General features: G+C 42.6%; 1 long non-coding RNA gene across 1 annotated transcript in view; it reads right to left on the bottom strand.

The window, feature by feature from the left end:
- Nucleotides 1-675: 675 nt before the first annotated feature.
- Nucleotides 676-13,632, bottom strand: part of LOC112483563 — a 119,997-nt gene continuing 107,040 nt past the window's right edge. The window contains exon 4 of the long non-coding RNA XR_003047664.1: nt 676-783. This is a non-coding gene — a long non-coding RNA (uncharacterized LOC112483563). The remainder of the gene's footprint in view (nt 784-13,632) is intronic.

Raw genomic sequence — 13,632 nt, 5'->3', positions numbered from 1 at the left:
GAATGCCACACTAACCGGAGGGCACTGCCCACTTCTCAGACATTTCCTTTGCTGTCTCTGGCCCAGTCTGCCCACAGCCTGTGTTTGGGGAAACACGTAATGCCCTAGGTTTCTGGCTTACAGATTTTAGGAACTACAGGGAAAACCTCAGTTCTCATATGTGAATCATTCAAAGTAAATGTTAGGGTTGAAAATGTCTTTTGTTTTTAAAGCAAATTAAAGAAGCCAACAGTGAAAGTTTGAATTTTCATATTTTAGTTAAATATATCATTTAATAGCACCCACTGAAGCCTCAGGGTTAAGCTGCTCTTTTCCAGAGAAAATGGTTTAATTATAATGATATTAAGTCATCATGGTAATAACCAACATTGTATTTTATAGGTACAAATTGTATTTCATTTGATCCTCATAGAATACTAATGGGGAATAGTTCTTCTGTGCCAGGCACTGCTCTATGAATTTTGTGGATGTTAATTTCTTACCAACACAGGGAGGTTAATTAACTTGCCCAAAGTCACACAGCTTGTGAGTAGCTTAGTAAGGATTGGCACCCAGGCAATCTAGCTTCAAAGTTTTGTGTTTAACGATAAAGCTAAAACTCACATAACCCAAGAAGGTAGATTTTAATATTGCTACTTTACAGATGAGGGATCCGAAGATGGAACAGGTGAAGTGATGTGTCTGGGTGAATCACTGCTGCCTCTTTAAGGTGGTGGTTCTGGATGCATAAGGCACGTCACCGGAGTTTTCATGGCCATGTTCTTAAGATCACTGGGAGAACCCCTAAGAAAGTGAAGAGGACCATGAGAGTGAGTCTAGAAATCCCGGTAGTGACTTCTAGGGTCAAGAAAATCCCATATTTGGTGGATCTGGCTGGCATTTCGATGCTTTTTTGAACATCTATAGAGAAACAACTAAGTTTGTGTTAATGTGTGTGCGTGTGTGTGTGCGTGTGCGTGTGCGTGTGTGTGCGTGTGCGTGTGCGTGTGCGCGCGCGCGTGTGTGTGTGTGTGTGTGTGTGTGTGTTTTAAGCTAGGCCTTGTATGAGGCATGGAGGATACTGAGATGAATAAACTCTAGTCCCTGGCTTCAAGACACTCATGGTTTCATCAGGGAGAAAGAGACAAAATCAGGTAATTATAAACAATGGCCGATATGCTCCATGGGAACCATACAATGTACTATGGGATTGTAGATGAGCGGGCGTAAGGAGTCAAGAGAGAAGGGTGGAGTTAGGTGAACAATATGAAGCAGATTTTCTGATGAAATGGCATCTAAGGCTAAAAGGGCAAGTTTGCCAGGCAAAAAGGGGCAGGAAGGCACCTCTGCATTAGAGCTGTTTATGATGTACCGATTCTCCTGCCAAGAATAACTGGAAAGGCTAGACTACAAATCAAATGATCGATCAAGCAGAAGACAAAAACAGCTGTTTGAAAGGATTAAGAGCAATCAAGGCAACTAGGACTTGAGAGAAGATTGTAAATCGAAGGGAGCTATAGAGAAGTGAGTGATACTCTACAGCCCTTTTCCCCTTGAGGCGTTTGCTGTTTACCAGGAAAGTCAATTAGAAGATGACACCTAGAAGTCTAAAAATCTAAGCAAAATTTTTGTCAGTCTCAAGGTACTGAGGGAATTCAAGTTCTGCGAGAAAGGAAGGGCCCTGATAAATAGAGCAGACTTTTAACGGGACCACCGAAGGCCCAAGTCCCGGGAGCAAGGGCAGCTGGGAATAGATCAGGCCTTACAAAAACAAACTCACACTCAAACCATCTCAATTTCTGATTGGACTGAGGGAACTGTTCCTATATTAACTGCATCCAAGAAGCCCCTCTGGAGAAATATAACATCGTCCAGATTTTCTATAATTTTTCAAGAAAATGTCTGGTTTTTAATAAAAATTTTACCAGATATTCCAATAAAGGAGAACCAAAAGATCATAATGCAAAAGAAGAAAAAATCAGACAAAAGAAATGGACCCACAGGTAATTCAGACTTGGAGGTTAACAAATACAGTCTTTAAAATGACTGCGATTAATTTTTTCAAGAGAGTGATGGTGAGGTGGAGAATTGGATCTATTCAAAAAATCAAATAGAAAATCTAGAACTAAATAGTTCGATACTTAAAATTAAGAACTTAATAGCAAAAATTAATAGCAAATTTGATATGATAGAAGAGAGGATTAGTAAACTTGGAGAGACGACAGTAGGAAATATCCAGATGTAAGCACAGAAGAAAAACTATGTAAACTACGAAAACGGAGAAATATACATACATAAAATATGGTGAAAAGATCTAAAATTCAAGCAATCGAAGTCTTATAAGAAAAAAGGAGAAAATAGGGCAAATAAATATTTGAAGATATACAGGCAGAACGACTTTCCAGGGTATTAACCCACTTCTAGTAGTCCATTATCCCATGAGATCTTCATAGCAATTTTATGACAGCTGCCAAAAGATATTATTGTATACATTTTACGGATGAAGAAATGGAGTCTCAAAGAGGCTATGGGCCTTTATTCATTTATTTAGAAAGCGATCATTCATATACTCAGCAAACATTTATTGAGTGGCATCATTTGTAAACTTGTTATACAAAGCAATAAAGAGCTTTAGAAATGATAAATATGTGAGTAAATATAAATTTTTATTTTTAATAAAAAAGATAATTGTCTCTTTAAGACAAAAAATACAGACTTTATAATACATGTGGAAGCATCAGTATGACAATCATAAAAGCACATGCAAAAAAAAAAAAAACCCAGAGAGAAATGGAAGTGTATTCTTTTAACCTCCTTACATTATACATGAAGTTTTATAACACTATTTAAAGATAGAACGTGTTGAGTCAAAGATACATAATATAAAATCCAAAGCAAACACTTAAATATACTCGATAATCTAAAAGAAGGCAAGAAAAAGAGGAAAAAGGGAACAAAAAGCAGATGCAATAAATGGAATGTGAATAACAAGATGGTTGACTTAAACCCAATATATCAATAATTACATTAAGTGTAAATTGTCTAAACACTACAATTCAAAAACTGAAATTGTTAGCCATAGTTTAAAAATCTGGCAAAATGAACAAAAGTTAAAAACTGACAATCCTAAGAGTGGACAAGCATATGGAACCACAAGAACTCTCATCTATTGCTAGTGGCCATGTAGAGTGGCACAACCATTTTGGAAAACTGGTTGGCAATATCTATTAAAGCTAAATATATGTATATCATACAGTCCAGCAATTCTACCCAGCAGAAATGCATATATAATTTCACCACCCCCCAAAATGTAAAAGAATGTTTATAGCAACACTTTTGTAATAGCTAAAACCTGGAAACCACTCATATTTCCATCAACATTAGCCACAGACTGAATAAATAAATTGTGGTATATTTATACAATGGAAGGTTATAAGACAATAAAAAAGAACACACTGCTGCCACATGAATCAACATGGGCGAAGCCCACAAAATAATATTAAATGAAAGAAACCAGATGTTTTAAAAAAGCATATACTGTATCATTCCATTTAAATAAAGTTCAAAATCGGGCAAAACAAATCAATCTGGAATGAATATTGATTACCTTTCAGGGATTACCTCTGGGAGAGGGTAGGAAGGAAGCTTCTGGAGTTCCGATGATATTCGAATCCTTGATTTGTATAATCATTACTTGAATATGTTAATTCTGTAAAAATGCATCGAGTTCTAAATTTAGAACTTGTCTACTTTGTTATATTCACCTCAAAAGTCAATAAAACATTACCTGCTAAAAAATAGGTATGAATGACATTCCAGGGAGGGAAGATGGCATACACAAAGGCATGGGGGAATAAATAATAGTGTTTTGAAAATGACAGGTAACTCGATGTTGCTGGAGCATAATGCGAGAGGTAGATTATAGCAGGGCTGAGGGAGGATGGGCCTTGTGTGCCCTGCTAAAGAGTATGGACTGTCTTCTGAGGTCAATTAAACACTGGAGGATTCTAAGGAAGAGGTGACATTATGAAATTTGAGATTAAAAATAATAATAATAATCCTAGTGTCGATTAGTGAAGAGGGACAAAAATAGTGTCAGAGAAACTAGTTGAGAGGCTCTTGAAAATCCAGATGAGAGATGATGAAGGCTTGACTCAGGGCAGTGGTTGTGGGGATAGAAAGGGAATAAGTCTCCAGAACTACTTAGGAGACAGAATAAGTAAGACTTTATTGGATGTAGGAAGCGAAGAAAAGCAGAGTTGAGGATGATTCCTGAATTTTAATAGGAATGACTGCCTAGCTGGTGGTTCCACCAAATGAAGTGGGGGAAAATTCAGGAGTAAGGGGGCAGAAAACGAATCTAATTGTAGGTAGCTTGTACAGGTTTACCAGATAAGGCAGCACTCAAGTTGAGGGGGATTCTTTGGGGGTTATTTCGGGGTCTCCTGTTTCCAGGAATTGATGACTGATGTAAAGGTCGGGTCTCTGATGTTCCCTACAATGACTGTTTGGTTTCCTTGCCTTTTCTGGTCACAGTGCACATTTAAGACACGAAGCCATAGTTTTCAGCAGCAATCCAGCAGCACGGCTGCCCTGGGGTCTGAAAGACCTCATCTCTCTCTCCTCCACTGCGCCAGACAAAAGCTGTCTTACGCACTGTCTATTTCAGTCATTTTTATGAGTGCCGTGGAATATTCTCATGCTATCCCTTTTAAACATTATCTCTTGGCAGTTAAGAAAAGAGATCCATTGCAAGCACTGGAGTTTCTGAAAAGGGGTTTAAAAATAGCTCAAGGCGCTAGACAGCTGCACTACTAGGAAATTGAGCCCTTCGTTTGCGCTTTAACTGGTTTCCATTTTAACCTTGCAGCTGGAAATGGGCAGTTCTTTCTCTGCTAGGAGCAGATGCCGAAGGAGGACGCAGTGGGCCAGGGCCCTCTCTTGACTTGGGGTCACACTTGGCAATCTGTGAATGCTGAGAGGCGCCGGGGTAAGGATAAGTGGGCATATCAAACTCGTGGGTCTGAAAAAGCCTATTCAATATTATTATATATCTGTATATTCGGATATGAAAAATATAAGCCTATTGGTTTTGTCATGCAAATCACAGGAAGCAAATAGGATAAAATCCCCTTGGCTGCTAGGGAAAGGCGGAAAACATATTTACTGATAATAATGCTTTACCAGCGTTCTCTCACGGAGTACTTACGACAATGCCAGAAGTAGATATTGTCTCCATTCCCATCTTTAAGTGTGAAAACTGGGATTGACCCAGGCTGAGAGGACATCCCCCAAAGGGGCAAGTTTGGCATGATGACAAGACCTGTGTTCTGGACTTAGCTAGTAAATCCTGGCTTCGATCTTATTTTGTAAAATAGGGACCATACTTGGTTTTCACAGGGTTGCTGTGATGATTCTGGGTGAAAATTTACAGCGGTTGAAGGCCCTCATAGAAGATTCAGAAGAGAAAACTCTGGAAAATAATAGGTGACTCATTATGAGTTAAAATGAGACCTTCTCTAGACAAATGATCTCACGTTTTTCGGTTCTAGATATCTCTTCCGCAGAAACACGGGCTCATATCCAAGAGACTTATATATAAGAAAGTTCACTGCAGCTATAACTGCAATAGAAAAAGATGAGAAACAACCTGAAAGTCCAAAAATAGAGAAATGGCTAAATATATATATCGAAGTACATTCATACAAGGAAATACGATGAAGCCAATGATAAAATGCCAAGCTTCTAGAAGGACCAACATGGAAAGAGCTCCAAGATGCAAGGGTAAGTGAACGGGGGAAGTCTCAAAACAGTATGATATGATCTTATATTTATGAGATGATATAGAAATTGTTTTTTAAATATATACTCATATTTACAGTATATGTTAGAATATCTAAGTATATATTTAAAAACCCGATCACGTATGTAAATATATTGAAAAGGCCTGGAAGGATTTGACACACCCATTTTTTTAACATTGGATACCCCTGGGGAATGGGCCGGTATTGGGGAGAGGATAAGGAGGTACAAAATAGAACTTTCGAAGACTTTATACGGTTGGTTTTCAAAAAATTTTATAATAAAAATATATTCATTTACTACCTGTATACCAATATGAGACTATTAAATAGTATGAAAAAAATTCCTAATGGTGAAATTTCAGGCACCAGTAAATAGGTTGTACCCGTTTTCACTTGGATCCAGGATCTCTGGGTTCTCTTGGTTCTGTTGTTGCTACTGACAATAGCTATGTGATTTTGAACAAGTCACTTTCTCTCTCTAGGCCTCAGTTTCCTTTTGTAATGAGGAGGTTGAACTAGAGTACCAACTGATAAGCATTCGTATTATTAGCTTTCAGATATCTGACCTCTCTTTCCGAAAGCATTTATGTGTGCGGAAGCCCCATATGTGAAACAGAAGTAAGTGTGTCAACAACTCAGCCATTTGTGCCCCGGATCCATTTCAGTGCGAACGCTTTCTGATCCAGTTGAACGCAATGAACCACATCCACCAGTCAGACCTGCACCGCCTGTTGACTAAGTGGAAAATAACTAGGTGATGTTGTGACCCACAAAAGCTCACATAAACAGCAGTTGCTCTTGGAAAGTGTTTCCCTCAGCACTAAGCCCAGATGCTAACAGCTGTCTGACAACTCAGGGACTGTTTGAGCTCCAAAGACACCATTGCTATTTCTAGAGAGTTCTGTGAAGACCCCAGGCCTTCGGAAGAACATTCATGGGAATCAGGTTCCAGGTTACGGCGCCCAGACCCTCCAGGCCCACCTCCAGCCCCTGACCCAGAGCCATAACTCTGGGATTACAGTGGGAAGACAAGGCCACCCAGGAAAAGGGCAGAGGCAAGAGGAGAAGTCAGGCTCAATGCACCCCACATCGTGAAATATGACAAGGGCTCGTCAGTGTCCTTTCCCTGCTCTGAAAGGAGCCATCTGCACTGTATGGAATTGGCTCCAGCTTCCTCTGGCTATAACTAAGTCAAGGAGGATCATTTTTGTCTCCTTTAGAGACAGGGTTAGATGCTCCACGATTCTCTGCATCATTACAGTCCGCGGACTATAACATCCATGTCCCAAGTTAGAACGAGCAGCGTATGACCCAGAATAAAGCCTGGGTCTGTGCTCATGGATGCCATTTGCCTCTGGCCCAGACTGGCAAGATTGAAACTCAAAGGAGGTGGGAACGAAGGGAGTCCAGCTCCAGAGGGGGGAAGGACAGAGGTGCAGGGCCGTTCAGAAGGATTCCTTCCTGGCCCAAGTCTCCAAGGACAGAAGCAGGAGGTTGCCAGCCAGCGTTTCACACTTCCCTGACTTTTCCTGCCCACGTGTGGGATGGAGAGGTAGGGACCTAGGTGAATGACCAGCTCCAGCCCAAGTCCTCACTCCCATTAAGGCACACCAGTCTGGGGGTCAGGAGACCTGGCTTCAAGTCCCAGTTGAGTCACTTTCTCATCTAAGATTAGTCACTTGCCTTCTCTCGTCCTCAGTTTCATTAATTAAAGAGTATTGATTGGATGCTTTTCGAGGTCCCTGCGAGGCCTAACAGTAAGTCTGGAACTAGATGGTAAGAACCTTGACAGGGCTCCACTTCCTTAGTAAGAAGAAGCGGATGAGCTGTAATGATCGAGTATATGCAGCCTGGAATCAGATGTCCAGAGTTTAAATTCTGGCTGCCCTTTCCTTGCTGGGACTTTGGAGCAAGGTTTTTCATCTCTCTGAGTCTCAATTTCCACACTGGCAAGATAAAGATAAGAGTTGCAGTTACTCCATAACGTTATGAGGAATGCAAGAAATAATCTGCATGACGCTCAGGATTGGACATGGTAAGTATTCAACAATCTTTAGTTTATCATTTTGTATTTTTCCAGTCTATGATGGTGCTGAGATCATAGCAAGTACTGGCTAAAATTGTTTCTCGATCAAACATCACACATCAGCATAGATTCAATTATACCACAGGCCACATCATGTACCCCATAAAGTTCATTCATCCATTCTTTCTTTCTAATCTATCAATATTTATTGAGTGTCTTCAGTGTGGCATCCAGGACTGAGGATACAAAGACATCAAGGAGATCTACTCTTGAACTTACTCTGATACAATCCTGATATAGAATGTACCTTATTGAGTAAGAAGTATTTGTTAAGCATTTATGAAATTCAGAGAACTGTCCCGAGGTCACTGGGGAGTTCATATAATGACTCATTTCCTGCCCATGAGGAGTTTAGAATTTCAAAGGGAAGGAAAAACAAATAGTGAAGAAGCAACTTAAAGTGAATTTCGGGGGCCCTTCCTATAGCAATTTCGTTATATTTCCTGAGCACTTATGTGTCAGAGACTGGAGTATTCCATGCAATATCTCACTCAGCCTCATGAGGTAATCACTAGGGTTAACCCAGTTTCACAGATAAAAGGACTAGTCTCAGTGAGAGTAAGTAACTTGTCAAAGGTCACATAGCTGGCAAGTGACAGAGGTCGGTCCTCTCTCACCGTATGTACCCCACTGTATCAGTTTGTTAGAGCTGCCATATAAAGTACCACAAACAGGTAACTTAAAAACAGAAGTTTATTGCTTCACAGATCTGGAGGTTGAAAGTCCAAGATCAAGGGGTCAGGAAGGTTGGTGCCTCTGAGGGCCGTGAGGGACAGTCTGTTCCCTGCCTCTCTCCTAGCTTCTGGTGGTTGCCGGCCATCTTCGGTGTTCCTTGCCTTGTAGATGCACCACCCTGATCTCTCCCCCATCTTCACATGACCTCTCTGCATGTGTGTCTGTCTAATTCCCCCTTTTTATAAAGGCCTGAGTTGTATTGGAGTTGAGTTCACCCTGATGACTTCATCTTAACTTGATCATCTACAAAGATCTTTTTTCCAAATAGGGTCACATTCCAGGTGCTGGGGTTAGGACCTAACTTTTTTGGGGGGGACACGGTTCAACCCATAATGCTTAGCTTCGCAGCATTGGCATCCCTCACTTGCTGCTCTCCTACTTCCTTTCAGAGACAGCCTCAGTTAGCCTGGATCTTGAGCTCCTCCTGGACATTCATAGCTAGTGCCTATCTGTACTTGTCAAGGGTCCTTTGCTTGTTGAGGGAGGGCCCAGTGGTGCCAGCCACTGTCCCCATTGGAATGGACCAGCTGGCCAATGAGAGACCAGGTAAAGAAGGCTGATCACCTTCTGCATATCAAAGTGTCACTGTAACAAGAATAGTATAACCGTGACTAGTTATTGATCACTTATTATCCACCAGGCACAGTTAAGTATTTTACATGCATAATCTATGTATGTGCGCAGCAACCCTAAGAGCTAGGCATTACCACATCATTTCATAAATGGAAAGAACAAAACTAAGTTCATAGAGATTAGCTTCTCATGCAAAAACACTGACTGCAAGACTTAGCCAATACAGCGTCTGGCGTATAACAATTACAAAACATTAGCAAATATTATTTTACTATGTTGTGTCCTTTTCCATAGAGCTTTTGGGTTAAAATAACACTCTTTTCCCTGCCATCTCTTCTGGTTGACTTGGAACCCTGCCTGGGTCTTATTAGTTCATACTCTGGGGCTGCAGATGAAGCCAGTGAGTTACAAGGGCCGTAGCCACAGGCAGTGTGACCTTGTAACAAAGCTGGGCAAGAGGAAGCCTGTCCCCAAGGTCCCACCCTGTGTAGTTTTCCCAGAGCTGAGGGACCTTCACACACTCTGCTACCTCACGCAAGGATTGAAGTGAGCCCAAAGCTTATTCTGGAAGTTGCTCTCGACATTGCTGTAGAAAACACCATTATTGTAACTGTTCCAGGAAGTGGACTGGGGCAGCCTTTCCCAGGGGCTGAGTCTGGGGCAGATGGAGCAGAGGCCAGGAGCAGCAGAAGCAGAGCCACGGCTGGAGGGACCCAGGCTGGGCTGCCTCTCGCTGTCTTTTGGGCTCTCCAAATGTTTTTCTGATTATAAAAATTATCAACGATTACTTTTCAAAAACTACAAGAGTGAGTAAAATTAAAAGCAACAGTTCTCACAATCTTAGCCTTTGGTGTGTAGGTTTCCATAATTCTTCTGGTTACAAATAAATATCATATATACATATATGTCAATAAAAAGATATCATTCTGCTTTTACCATTTTATGATATGAGAGTATCATGTTCTGTCTATACGGAATGATATTCTGCTTAACAACTGTACAAAATTTGATTGTTTCATTGTAGGAATGAAGCATAATTCATTTAACTAGATTATTACAGACTTCTATATCATTTCTTCTTTATCATTCTTACAAACAATATTGAAATAAAAATTCTCGTAAAGTCTTTGTCTTCTTTGCTCAATTATTTCTTTGGGATTAATTCGTAAATTGGAGTTGCCGGGTCAAAGGGTAGACATATTTAAAAGCTAAAAGTTTTGATGTCTATTTCCAGATTGACCTCCATAAATGTTAGATACGGTACATTTCCACCAACAGTATCTGAGACTATTCCCTCGTCTCTGTCCATTAAGCATTATACATTTAATGTGAAAAAATGGTCTTGTTTTAAATTATATTTTTTAAAATTGTGAGGTTGACCACATTTTCATATTTTTGGCTGGACGTATTTCCTTTTCTACAGTTGCTTTTGATACTTTTTCCCTAATGGGATCCTGAGGAAATGATATCTGTAGCTCGTATCTGGACTTTTATTACCAAGAGGGGGATCATCGCACTGCTGGCTTTCAAGAGTCTGGGAAAAAAAGACCAGTGATCATGAGACTCAGTTACAATCCTTCCTTCGTGAGTTCAGGACCATTCATTCATTTACGCTTTCATCCACTCGGAAATTATTCTCATAGTAACCCTTTGCTCTGGTTTACTCATTAACCGTGTTCTCAAGTAGTCACTGAGCATCTGCAGCCTGTGAAATGCCAGGGGGCCCAGGGCAGGGCTCTTGGGGAGAATCCGCCATGGTTGTTGCTACTCGCCTTGCCTGGTGGGGGCATCAGCTTCATAAATGGTGCCCTGGGATTTCTGAGGCAGCAGGGTGGGTGGAAGGAATGGCCTGAGAGGCCGTGATCTGGGAAGTCTTCATGGAGGTGGTGTTAGAGGATCCGTATGATTCGGGTATGAAAAGATGGACAAAGGGTCCCGGCAGGGAAGCGGAGAGAGAAGAGATAACTTGACAGGTGGAGAAAAAGGTGTAAACGAAGGCAATAGAAGCCTTAGGCTGGCATGAGGGTGGCTGGAGCAGAGGCTCTTCTTAAAGGCCGTGAGTGGGATCGGGACGGTGGCAGGTGTCTGCCATGCTACGGCGTGTGCACTTACCTCTGTAACCACCAGGGAGTTAGGGTAGGGCAGAGCCGCGCTTTACGAAGATTATTCTGATGGCAGCATGAATGGATTGTAAGCGAAGAGACCAAAACCCAAACTTTAGTTAAGGCTGTTGCGATAGCAAAGTGAAGGTGAGCCACGGGGAGAGCCTGGGTTACGGAGGAGAGGGCTGGGCGAGGGCTGGGCGAGGAGTGGGGACCTGGCTTCCACTTCTCCCTCTGTCACGAGCTTGTCTATCAAGGGAGCTGCTTTCAGGCAGATCAGAAAACGGTCTCTCAAGCCAGCTCTGTCCTTCCACGAACCACCAGCTCTTTGAGGAACATTCAGTGGTCTCGGAGCACTCTGCTAGGTGTGAGGCATACACAGTGAGAAGGCGTGACCACGGGCAGCAAGGAAGGCAGCCGGGGGTAAAGGCATGATGGCGTGGAAAGCACTGGAGGAAAAGAAGTGAGCTGTTAGGATATTCTTTCCCCCCTCCATTCTTTTTGGCAGCTGCCTGGCAATTCCATCCATGGATGCTCCTTGATTTATTTACCTATCTCCTGATTGATGAAAACTTGCAAAATTTTTGTTATGAACAATGTCCGCGAAACTCTGTGCATTGAGTTTTGAGCCCAGGTAAGAGTATTTCTGTAGGGCAGTTTCTTGCTGGGGGAAGACCGTGTGTCCTTTACATTTTGATAGTTTTTGCTGAATTGCCCTCGCAAAGGATCCTCTTTATTATTCAGGTGACGAAATGAAGGTGCAGGGAAGCTGTGTCACTTGCCTGGAGCCATAGCAATGATGTGACTTACCAGAATTTGAGGCAAGGTGGGTCTGTCTTTAAATCTCTATTCTCTCCATGACTTTATGCTATAAATTCCTGAAACTCTTTCCACCATAACTCTCCAGTGTTTATTTTTTGCTTCCTCACCACATAGCAATGAGCAAGAAAAATCTTACAATTAAAGGGCCTTAGGTACCTATTTGGGAGATAGCAAAGTATGTGTGTGGGGGGGGGCGGTTAGAGTTCTACTCCAGGGCACCCCCCAAGACAACAGCTTATGATGGCAGCTCAAATACAGAGAAGAAAGCAGGCTGAGTCCTTGGGGATGAGAAAAGCAGCCCAGCCTCAGAAGGAGCCCTGGGGCTTCCTGGGAGGAGAACTGAAAACTGCCCAAACAGCCTGCACCTTAAACCAGAAAAATCTCCGCATTCTTCCTACAAGCTGAGTTACATTTGGTCCTTGTGACATTTCTGCCCTAAAAGGTGGTCGTGAAGAAATGTGTGTGTTGGTGTCAAAAGCATTTGTCGTGGGGCCTGTAGGATTCCGTTACAATTCCTGGCTTCCCTCCCCTTCTGCTTCTGCCCATCTGCCCAGCTTCCACAGGCCATCCTAAGAGAGACTTGAAGTCTCTATTCACGAAATTGTCACTTCGGCCTCCCTTGGTGCCTGCCCTACAGTGCGCGGTGTTGGATGGTAGGCTGCAGTCAGATAGGCAAGACTCAAATCCTGGACCTTTGTCTTTGGATTTGGAGGCAAGTGCAGTGCTGACCACATGCTAGGCAGCGTTCTAAGTCTTTACATATATTGCATTAGTTATCTATTGCTCTGTAACAAATTACCCCACAACTTACACAGCAAATATTAAACATTTTGGTTTCTATCACTCACAATTTTTGTGGATCAGGTGTCTGGGAGCAGCTTAGCTGGTGGGTGCTGGTGAAGGGTCTCTCAAGAGGTTGCAGCCAATCTGTCTGCTAGGGCTGTGTCATCTGAAGGCTTGATCGGGGGAAGGAGGGCTGGAGGGTCTGTTTCTGAGATGGCTCCCTCACATGCCTGGACGTTTATGCTCGTTGTTGGCAGGAGGCCTCACTTCTTTGTCACGTCGACCCTCCAGAGTGATGCTTAAATGTCCTTACGACATGGCAGCTGGCTTCCCCTAGAGCGAGAGCTCCAGGACAGCTGGAAGTTACGATGTCTTCTATGACCTGGTCTCGAAAGCCACGCTCCGTTATTTCTGCAGGTTGCACAGGTCAGCCCTATCCAGTATGAGAGGGACTACGAAAGGACACGAATACTCGGAGGTGAAGATCACTGGAGCCCTCTTGGAGGCTGGCTGTGCATTGTTGACTCATTTAACGCCCAAAATGTGCCCGGGGAGACTCGGTTAGAAGAGACGGAGGTGAAGGAGGTGCGGCATGTGGGAGGTCCAGATTTCAGGGGGTCTAGAGACAGTGCTCCATGCCAGCATCAGCAGTATGAGTATGGTCCTCCTCGTCTGATGGTAGCATTGCCGCCAGTGGAAGAGCTTGCTCGCGGTGGTTAGTGAATTCTTCTCGGCCGCGTCTCTTCCA

Source organism: Pteropus alecto, unplaced genomic scaffold (assembly GCF_000325575.1).
Source record: "Pteropus alecto unplaced genomic scaffold, ASM32557v1 scaffold164, whole genome shotgun sequence".
Classification (NCBI taxonomy): domain Eukaryota; kingdom Metazoa; phylum Chordata; class Mammalia; order Chiroptera; family Pteropodidae; genus Pteropus; species Pteropus alecto.
Note: the sequence above shows the minus strand (reverse complement) of the source record. Positions and strands in the feature narration are given on the sequence as shown.